The sequence below is a fragment of the Pempheris klunzingeri genome, chromosome 13 (assembly GCF_042242105.1).
Source record: "Pempheris klunzingeri isolate RE-2024b chromosome 13, fPemKlu1.hap1, whole genome shotgun sequence".
NCBI classification, from domain to species: Eukaryota; Metazoa; Chordata; class Actinopteri; order Acropomatiformes; family Pempheridae; genus Pempheris; species Pempheris klunzingeri.
Genome location: NC_092024.1, coordinates 6,809,937 through 6,819,599, shown reverse-complemented (window position 1 = coordinate 6,819,599; position 9,663 = coordinate 6,809,937).

Genomic DNA, 9,663 nt, shown 5'->3' with positions numbered 1-9,663 from the left:
CTGACAGCTCTAAACAGCTGGACCGCTGGGTAGAACACTACTCCGAGCTTTATGACAGGGACAACACTGTCTCTGAAGCAGCACTCAGTCGTGTGGAGTGTCGTCCTGTAATGGAGGAGCTTGACTTGGAACCAACAACTAAGGAGCTAAGCAAAGCAATTGACAACTTGACCTGCGGAAAAGCTCCAGGCAGCGATGGGATAATAGCTGAAGTCCTCAAGTGTGGGAAGCCTGTTCTACTCCAAAAACTTCACAGGCTCCTCTGCCTGTGCTGGAAGGAAGATGCTGTCCCACAAGATATGAGAGATGCAAATATCATCACCCTGTGCAAGAACAAGGGAGACAGGAGCGATTGCAACAACTACCATGGCATCTCTCTACTCAGCATCACTGGGAAGCTCTTCATCAGGGTTGCACTGAACAGACTCAAGGTGCTCGCAGAGAAGCTCTACCCAGAGACGCAGGCTGGGTTCCGAGCTGGAAGATCCACTCTGGACATAATCTTCTCTCTGAGACAGCTGGAGGGGCCATGTCCGGCAGATGGATGGCGGCCGAATCCCAAAGGACATCCTTTACGTGGAACTGACATCTGGTAAAAGGCCAATCGGCCGCCCACTGCTCCGCTACAAGGATGTTTGCAAACAAGATCTTCGGGATGAATAAAGTTGATCTTATCTTATCTTAAACCAAAAGATAACAGTATGATAGTGTGTGTTTGTAAGACTTCAGCGAGTTAGTCCAGTTCAGTGTGAGTATGTGTGTTCATTCACACTGATGTGAACTCCAAGGAACTTGAAGGTTTTCACCCTCTCCACCTCAGTCTCACCTATGTGCAGTGGTGTGTGGAGCCCCGCCCTCCTCCTTGGATCAACAATCATCTCCTTGGTCTTTCCTGCGTTGAGGGAGAGATTGTTGTCCTGACGCTGTCTCATCTCCTGCAGTATCATCAGTGAACCTGATGATACTGGTGTTGTTCTGGGAGGCCACACAGTCGTGTGTGAAGAATGTGAACAGCACAGGTGGTGCGCTTCTCCCAGAGCTCTCTGACCTCTGGATCCCTGAGGGTCCAGCTCAGCTCTACCAATCCTCCTCTGGACCTCTGAGGGTCCAGCTCTGTTTCACCTTGGGCTCTGCTGGAGACCAGTTCAGTGCTGCACCTCATCTCACTGGGACCCCTGAGAGTCCTGCAGCTTTCTCCTCCAGCCCCAGCCTCAGTGTGACCTGTACCTGAGCAGACCACCAAGTTGCTAACCAACAAAGGAACGGACAGATTCCTCAAGCCTGCAACCAGGACAGCAAGGACAAAGTACCACAACCCTTCTTCCAGCCTGGTTCATCAACAGGTTAAGAAAGCAGTTTGATTATTGTTTGATTATTGTGATGTGTTGTAGTTCAAAGATTGTAGCCTCAACCGAGAGACAAAGCTAAGCTAACAGCTACAGCACATGGCTTTCCTTTGTCTGCCTCTGACCCACACACCTACAAACCTACCCATTTTGTAGGGAGCCACCATTTGGTTCTCCCACCCTTTTTGTAGTCCTCCATGCTATATTGCCTATTCACATGTACACAACCCCTCACACACACACACACTCTCTCTCTCTCTCTCTCTCTCTCTCTCTCTCTCTCTCTCTCACATCAACATATTACAATAATATTTAAAAATATTATTAATAGCAGGCATATGAATTGGGTGAATTCTACTGGGAACCCATCTAGGCCAGGACATTTCCCATTCGGTATGCCTTGGATCACAGCCCAAACTTCCTCCGAAGTGAATGCAGCACCCAAACTGGAGCAGTCCTCTTCCACAATTGTGGGTAATGAGATATTGTTTAGGAAAGAGGCAGCTTTGGGGTCAGTCTCGCTTGGGCTGTAAAGGGATTCATAAATATCTCTGAACGTGTTATTGATAACCACTGGGTCGCAAGAAACATTGCAACATGGTGTTCTGATCTTATTGATTGAGCATTCCTTCTGCGTTTTTTAGTTGGTGGGAAAGTAGACAACTGGACTTGTTGCCAAATTCATAGTACTTCAGTTTGGTGAAAAGTAGTAGCTTCTAAAAAAAAACAGGATAAAATCTTGTGATCAAATGTTGAGTAATGTAGCAGTCATAGTTAAAAAACGAATATCAAATAAGAAATAACAGCACAGCCTCTGTGCACTCAGGTCCTACAAAAGTCCTACTGACAAGAAAAAAGACATGGTTTGGACATGAATGGATAATCCCATAGAAACACAGTAGTCTAAAATGGTGAGGGACAGGAAAGAAAAGAAAAAGAATGAATTGAATGATTACATTTCATGACTATTTCAAAAACTTCTATGGGTTGTTGATTTTTCTACTTGGTTTTTTTCTACTTGGCTCTTGACGAAGGCGGTCGCATTTCTCCCCTCTCTCTCCTTCCCTTATCTTTTCCTGCTCTGCTCTCAGTCTTGTCTTGACTAGGAGCCTCTCTCTGCACTGTTCTCTAGAACTCTAAACCTGAACCATGGAATTAGTGAACTGGTCTCTCCATGCAGTTGATAAAATTTTCAGTACCAGAAGAGCGGTGCCTGGGGAACCGGCATGCCCTCAAGGAACGTTTCCAGCTGGCTACACGGTCGACTCGTGGGAGAAGTGGAGGACCATGTGCCTGGCGGACCTGTCCATTGAGGACGTGGAAGATGTTTATCTGTTTGGATCCATGATACTAGGTGCTCTGCTGATTGGATCAGGCTTTGCACTGATGTATCGTCAAATCTGGAAGACGGTGGTAGCAGTCAAGGGCCCCACTCCGCTGCCGACCATGATTGAGGGTTTAGGCAGGGCTCAGGCCACGGCCGTGGCTGCGGTTCTCAACCGCTCGGATAACATCTTGGAGAAGCTTTCGGCTCTGCAGAAAGGATTGGATCGATTGAGTGACCAGAATGGACAATAGAGTAAGCCAAGTCTATTGAATATGGCTGTCTCGCTCCAACCCAAATCATCTAATCTGAATTGGCCTCCCTAAGCAGTGGCCTTGGCCAAGGTCACTGTCTGAACAATCTCCCCTCTGAGTGCACTGCAGCTGGGACGCTCTTCCCCATCCCTCCCCCATCCACCTGGTGTTTGTTGGCTTATCTGGGACCGGACCAGGGATGTCTCCATGGCAACCGCCATGTTATCGCCGACGACCGCGAATGAACTGAGGCGGGTTTTTGGGAACTGATGGGCAAACACATCGGGACTTACTCCTGCCCTATATCCAACGCCTTCGCCAGCTTCCACCCCTCCAGTACGAGGGGCGTGGTCCAAGGGCTCGCCTACACGGGGCTGTAGCCAGTGACCTGCCTCCTGCGGTGCTGGAATTCTCTACTCCCCTTTTCCCATCCCCCGTTGCCATGTTGTTATTGTCATGTGATGTGCAAAAATATGTGCTGAGGTTTTTTTACCGGTCCCACACTGCACTCCACATGAGTACAGTCTGGTGTCGCATGTTTTTTCTCCTCCCCTCTCTCTCTCCTCTTGTTTTCTCCCCCCACTTTCCCCACCACTGTAAAAATGGAATTTCTCCCCTTGGGGGGATCAATAAAGGTGAATTGAATTGAATTGAATTGAATTGATTTCAGTTGACATTGACTTCATAGTATGCCATGGAATATGGTGTTAAGGACACATGGATATATCACATATTTCTGTGAGATCAGGTTCAAGTTCAGTGCCACTCCGCTCAACAGAATGAAGAAAGAGCAAGCTCTCAAAGAAAATCAACAGGAGAAGGAAAGCGCCACACTGCCTCCTACTGGTAACACTGAAATGTTCAGAGTGTATTATACAGAGGCCTTGTAGGCTCATATTTGCATTGTCCAATAAACACTCCACTCGGTGTGGCTACACAGACAAAATTATTTTACAACAATAGAAAAATTCGTGACCATACACTTTCTGTGAGTTACAACAGCACAGCTATCACCTGTGACCTTTGTAACCCTGACAATGAAGGCTGAGGGCACTAGCACAGCCTAAAAAATCAGACAAACTGTGCTCAAAAGACAGAGACAGCCTTTTCCAGCTTTACATTTCACATTTGGCCTGAATGCGATGCCTTGATCTGAACATGACCTGGGGAGAATCCTGTGTGTAGTGGCTTAAGAAGGAAAATTCCCTCACATGCCTCACCTAATAAGCCTTGCAATGTCCTCAAAAATGTATAGACATTGCGTCATCTCATTCAAGTTTCATTTATGTGTCACAGAGTTGCACAGCAAAATGAAAGTTGTAGTGCTATACACACATAGAACATACTAAATATACTGATAATTCAGTTTAGAATAGAACTTGATCAAATATTGAATAATAAATGATTTGTATAAAGTTATTCATATACATATATACATTTACACACTCATATACACAAGTGTTAACAATAAAAAAATTATAGTGGTGATAATATGGTCTTCATATTCACATTAAAAGATAGACATCTAGTAAATATTGTCCATCAACTTTGTCCTTCAAGAGCAGTAGCTTGATTTGGGATGCTGAGATCAACAGAATATTAAATATGGTTCGTCCAGCGTCGAGTAGTGGTCTGACTGGGTTTTATGGAGCAGGAGTGAAGAGTAGATTGATTGACCACTCCCTGCTGCAGGTGAGTTCACTCAGGTAATCATCCGGTGCCACGCGCACGCGCCTTCAACACTCACACAAATACACACACCACAATCACACCCACAGGAAGAAAAGGAAAAGGAGGGGGAAGGGGGAACTGCCAGCTAATTCAGGCTAGAGGTGGAGGCCATGACAGTACCCCCCCCCACCACCACCTGGGACACGATCCAGCTTGCCGGGGTGACGCTGGTTAAAGCCTGTGATGAGGGCATCATCCAAGATGAGTCTCCGCGAGATCCAACTCCTCTCCTCAGGACCATACCTCTCCTAGTCCAACAGGTACCGGAGGCCCCTCCCACGGCGTCGCACATCCAGGAGATGGCTAATGGTGTATGCAGGTGTGTCATCGATGATCCTGGGCGGTGGAGGGGGACAGACAGGGGGTGCCAGAGGACTTTCCTTCACACGCTTGACCTGGGACACATGGAAGGTGGGGTGTATGCGCATAGTCCTAGGCAATTTCAGGTGGACAGACCTGGGGTTGATGATCATTTCTATTATGAACGGGCCGATGAACCGGGGAGCCAACTTATGCGATTCTACTTTGAGAGGGAGATCCTTGGCGTTGAGCCAAACCTTCTGGCCAGGTTCATACGTGGGTGCGCCAGTTGGCCTGCTGCTCCATCCTGTAAGAGGAATGGTGCAGGGCTGTCTGGGCCCGTCTCCAGGTTCGTTCGCATCTCCTCATGTACATTTGTACAGAAGGCACAGTTGGTTCCTGTTCCTGGGTGGGAAACAAGGGCGGCTGGTAACCCAAGGAGCACTGGAATGGGGAGAGTCCTCAGGAAGAACTAACTAGGGAGTTATGGGCATATTCCACCCATGGAAGGAAGGTACTCCATGCTGAGGGGTTGTCAGAGGTGGTACATCTCAAAAGTGGTTTCCAGGGACTGGTTAGCATGTTCCGTCTGGCCGTTAGATTGGGGGTGGAATCCCGACGTTAGACTAACAGTGGCTCCAAGTGCGGTGCAGAATGCTTTCCATACCTCAGAAGTGAGCTGTGGACCACGATCCGAGACAGTATCCACAGGGATGCCATGTATCCGGAACACCTGAGCCACAAGGATGGCAGTTTCTTTGGCTGATGGCAATTTGGGTAAAGCAAGGAAGTGGGCCAACTTGGAGAAGCGGTCAACTACTGTCAGGATGGTAGTATTGCCTTTGGAGGGGGGAAGTCTGGTGACGAAGTCCACCGCTATGTGGGACCAGGGCCTCTTTGGTATGGGCAGCGGCTGCAGAAGCCCGGAGCTAGGCTGGTTGGAAGTCTTGTTGCGGACGCAAACTCCTGGGTGTCTCAGTCCTTTGTGGGGCATCAAAACAGCTGCCTAAGGACTCCAAGGGTTCTAGTGGCACTTGTGCACATACCGAGTTGGGAACAAAGAGAGTGTTCCGCGGTCCTCCTCTGGGATCGGGTTGGACTGCCACGAGGCAGGACTTGGGGAGGATCGATTCTGGCTCAGACGGGGATTCCTCTCCAGAGAACTGCCTGGAGAGTGCATCCGGCTTGACATTGCAGGACCTGCAGGGGGTTGAGACACTTGGCACTTGCCATGTTTGCTACTTTAATGTCTGGTTGGTTATCTTCAGGTACATTTTGAATGTGTGGGCTGCAGGTAATGGCTGAGATCCACATCACTTCATGCTGCTTTTGTGTTTCTACTGCAATAAATATTGTACCTCCAGTATACTGAACCAAGTATTCCAACCATGATCGTCAAGTATCTCCTGAATGCGTGATATGGGGTGCCTATCTAGAGTCAGGCTCACTTCAGGGCTTTGATTCTGAGGTTGTGGCACGTCCCTCATTCACAACCTCTGCCAGTTTCCTGTCAGTTTCTGCCTCTCTCCAACTCCCTTTTGATCCAAAGTGTTTCATTGCCAACAATGCTTACAATCATTTTCTTTCTGAAGATATCCTACAAAACATATTTTTTGTCTCCTGAAAGTGTTGGCATGTTCTTTGATTTGATTAACCCCACCAGGTTGTCTCTCGCGCTGGACAGTCTGCACAAGACATGTTACTGGACTTGTGGGGTCCCTGATTGCTGTGTTGCCCTCCTGTATTTTTGCAAATAGGGGGTTTTCTTTGGTTGGTTTACTAGGTTAGCTGAGACTGCAGTTTTCAAAGGGTCACCTCTTCTCTCCACTGAGTTCAGACGTGCCCTGTATGTGACTCTGTTGGTGGCTTTAATTTTTTGGGCAATCTTGTTTATTATACTGAGCAATATGCGCCTTTTGTAGCAGCAACCTGTCACTACTATTCTCATCCTGCAGATTAGGGATGTGCAATTCAAGCAAAACTAGTATTCAATAGTTGCTGTGAACTATTCAAAGAATATTCAAATACCCCAGGCCAGACTGAGCAGATGAAAACTCAGATGAAAACAGGACCTTTTGGCGCCAATCAAGTACTCAACAAAATCAAGTACTGTCAAGTTGCCTGTCGAACTTTTGTCAATTGTTGGTGAAGTTCAGCATTTTCTGCATAGTGTGCTCTTAATACTTGTCTTACAGTTGCTAGGTTGAGATCTGTTTTCTCCTCAATCAATCAATCTTTATATAGCACCAATTCATAACAGCGTTACCTCAAGACGCTTTACATAAAGAGCAGGTCTAGACCAAACTCTTTAACTTAGAGAGAGACCCAACGATTCAGGAATTCAAAATGAAGGATTCAAGAATCCCCACATGAGCAAGCATCAGATATTAAGCAACAGTTGCAGGAAGAACTCCCCTTTTATGGGAAGAAACCGTGAACAGAAGACACAGCAACCAAAATAACAGCAACTGACAATAGGAATATGACTAATAATTAGCACTATAGTAACATTGAAAAACATGACAACAGTTAATATATGAATAATAATAATAGCATGACTAATATTGGAAAAAAAGTGGCGGCTGACGATCCACAGCAGTGATTCATGAAGCCAGAGAACCACAGCCAGCTGTTATGTCTCGTCGTGTTTGTTAAGTTGTCTGTGTTCACTTGTGTTTAGTCTCGTCTCTCACTTCCTGTTTTATTTTGAAATCTAAACTCTCCTCTCGTTTCAGGTTGACTTCCTGCCCTTGTGTGTTTCCCGCCTTTGTGATTGTCCACCCCGCCCTGATTGTTTCCACCTGTTCCCCATTACCTCGTGTATATATTGTCTGCGTCTCCCTGTGTCCTGTGCCAGATTGTCTTGTCCTGTCATGCGTTCAAGTTGCCAACTATCTTATCAAGTCCTTGGAGTTCATTGTATATTGTCAAAGTCTGTAAGTATTGTTTGCCTGCCAGTCCTCAGTAAAGTGTTCATCTGTGAGAGTGTCCAGTGTCATGCTTTTGGGTCCTTCCTGGTCTAGTGCCTAAGCCTAATACCAGCAGGACCAGGACCAGGATCCACAGGAACCTGAGGGATGAGTAAAGCACAGAAAGGCTCTGGGGAAGATACCAAGTTAGTAACAGACGCTAAAGGGACATGAGGCATAAAGATGTAGAGGAAGAGGAGGAGAGAGGAGCCCAGTGCATCATGAGAGTCCCCCGGCAGTCTAAGCCTATAGCAGCACAACTAGGGGCTGGCCCAAGGCCTGAGCCAGCCCTAAACAAGAAGCTTTATCAAAAAGGAAGGTTTTTAGCCTAGTCTTAATTGTAGAGAGGGTGTCTGCACCCCGAACCCAAACTGGAAGGTCATTCCACAGGAGATGAGCCCGATAGTTGAAAGCTCTGTCTCCTGCACTTTTTAGGACTTTAGGGACCACCAGTAGGCCTGCATTCTAGGAGCGTAGTACTCTAGTGGGGTAGTATGGTACTATGAGTTCTTTAAGATATGATGGAGCCTGACCATTAAGAACCTTGTAGGTGAGGAGAAGGATTATAAATTCTATTCTGGATATCCCAGTACGGGAGAAATATGATCGCTTCTCGTAGGTCTTGAGAGGGTTCATTGTTAACATGTACAAACTGAAACTGATCTAATAAATATGACTTACACCATCTTAATGTGGTTTCTTTTATGCCAATTAACTGTTACAATCTCTGTAATAGGATGTGATGGTCAATAGTATCAAATGCAGCACTCAGATCTAACAAGACCAATACAGAGAGAAGTCCTCTGTCTGATGCCAGAAGGAGGTCGTTTGTAACCTTCACCAGTGCTGTCTCTGTGCTATGGTGCACTCTAAAACCTGACTGAAAATCCTCAAATAGGCTATTGGCATTAAGAAAATTACACAGCTGATTGGCAATTCTTTTTCAAGGATCTTGGAGAGAAAGGGAAGGTTGAATATACAGTATATATAGTTGGCTAATACAACAAGAGTAGGCTTTTCCATAAGAGGTTTAATTACTGCTATTTTAAAGGACTGTGGTACGTAGCCTGTTAGCAAAGACTTCTAGGCAACTCCTCAATTTTAACCCAGGGCTCGCAATCTGGTGTTTAAGGCTGCTAAAGCTCAAAGTGTCTTTTGAGTTTGGCTCACCTTCTCTGCTGGCCTAAACTCTATCAGAATCACTGACTTCCATTTTAATATTTTCCCATTTATCTTTTTACATTATTCCTAATAGTCTGTTCTTTTCATTTCATAGTGTGTCTCTGGGCTGTGGTACTTCCAGCAGTGTATGTTAATATTAGAGCTTTTATCCAATCATATTTCAGCCATCATGTGTTGCCAGGGTCAAAGAAATCTCTGAGGCCTTCAGAATCAAAAGTGCAGGCGCCTGTAGCTTAAAATACATTGCAATGAAACTGTTACTTTAACCAATCAGATTTCGAGTTGGTGATCCCAGGGCCATCTAGCAGGTGTACGATAACGTTAGTATTTTCATGTCCTCTGATTGGATGGTCAGAGAGCTTAGCCAAAGCTAGCGATTCTTATCTGAAGCGACCTGCACAATCTAAAACTTTATCGTAATCGTAAGTATTAATAGTTGTTTTTTTAACCCACAATGGCTGATGGAGGAGAAGATGTTGATTTGGTTGCAGATCTACTTAGAAATCCATTTTCAAGGCGGACTTTCCAAGAAAAGCTGGACATTTTGAGGAAATGCC